A 1,901-nucleotide genomic window follows, 5' to 3' on the forward strand; every position below is an offset into this window, starting at 1 on the left:
CATAAATAACAAAAAACAGTAAGTTGCCTATATAGACAGCATTTTTAGGCATCATAGTCTCAAAACCTATAGTTACTTGCCTATTTCGACAGCACATGGTATGCATCAGTCCTAAAACCTAGTGAGCTGCCCACATAAATAACATTTTTAGTCATCAAAGTCTGAAAATCAATTGAGTCTCCTACATTTGAGGCATCATATTCTCAAACCTTGAGCTGCCCACATAAATAACAAAACCTAGTGAGTTATAGACAGCATTTCTGAGCATTCAAGTCTCAAAACCGAGTGAGTTGCCTATATAGACAGCATTTCTGAGCATTCAAGTCTCAAAACCGAGTGAGTTGCCTATAGACAGCATTTCTGAGCATTCAAGTCTCAAAACCGAGTGAGTTGCCTATATAGACAGCATTTGTTAAGCCTCGTAGTCTCTAGACAACATTCTGGGGCTCATAGTCTTAAAATATAGCGAGTGGCCTATAAAGAAGACAGTTTTAGGCATCAAAAACCCAAAACCTGTATATAGACAGCATTTTTAGGCATCATATTCTCAAAACCTATGAGTTCCCTTACTTGCCTACATATAGATTTAAAAAAAATTAGGCCTCAGTCCCGAAACCTAGTGAGTTACATACATATACAACATAGTTGCCATAGTCTAAAAATCTCTTGCATTTCTAACATAGACCAGATTTCTGGCCTCAATGCGTCACAGTCTTAAAATCTAGTTTTCCTGCAGCATTTATCAGACATAAGTTCTGCAAGTCTGCACGTTTCAAATGTGTGTTTGTGAGCACGTGTGTCTCGTAGTGAGCTGGACGCCTACACAACACTCTCGAACATCTCGAAACCTTGCAAACCTACAGCCTACAGTAATGCACACACACACACACACACACACACACACACACACACACACACACACACACACACACACACACACACACACACACACACAATCTCTGGCGAACCAGACTGCAGTCACACACGCGCACACACACACACACACACACACACACACACACACACACACACACACACACACACACACCCACACACACACCGAACCAGACTGCAGTCACACACAGAAGTCTTCACTATAATCACACTAATTACGCTGAAAAATGCAGTCTCTCTACTACTGGAGGTTTGACACACACACACACACACACACACACACACACACACACACACACACACACACACACACACACACACACACACACACACACACACACACACACACACACAAGCGTCACGAGTGAGAAGAACCAACAAGAAATGATTGCGTAAACACATCTGCAAATAAAGAAGAATAGTGCAGCACAACAGATGCACAAGAAGTCAAATAATATGATCTTGTTTTCTGAGAATTTTATCGATATTAAGCGAGTTTATGCTTAAAATGAGGGTCAGAAAAATAAAACCTAATTTAAAGGGAATTTTGCATCTCAAGTAAATGTTTCTTTATTTAGGAAAGTTGAGATATAGGCACTGGGAAACAGTTTTGTGCATCACACACACTTCACATCTCCTGCGTTTGCAGCGAGTGCAGTCGCAATGATTGATGTTTAGATGTGTAAAGAAGATAAAACTGATGCAGAAGTCACGTGAGTTTGGATAATGTTTACTCCGTCTGTCACGATTGAACGTGTTCCTGGAAATCAGAGCAAGGCTTGCGACACACGATACTCCACGGAAAGAGCCGCTCAGGAGCCAGGAGACGTCTCTCTCTCTCTCTCTCTCTCTCTCTCTCTCTCTCTCTCTCTCTCTCCTTTAACTGGAAGTGAAGCACAATGCGAGAGAAAATGCATGTTTTTGTCTGTCAACAGCGTCTAGAACATGATTAACCCCAGATGTTCAAACACTGACTTCTTCTTCACTGCTTCTTAAATACACATATT

This window comes from Phoxinus phoxinus (assembly GCF_949152265.1).
Source record: "Phoxinus phoxinus genome assembly, chromosome: 19".
Lineage (NCBI taxonomy): Eukaryota > Metazoa > Chordata > Actinopteri > Cypriniformes > Leuciscidae > Phoxinus > Phoxinus phoxinus.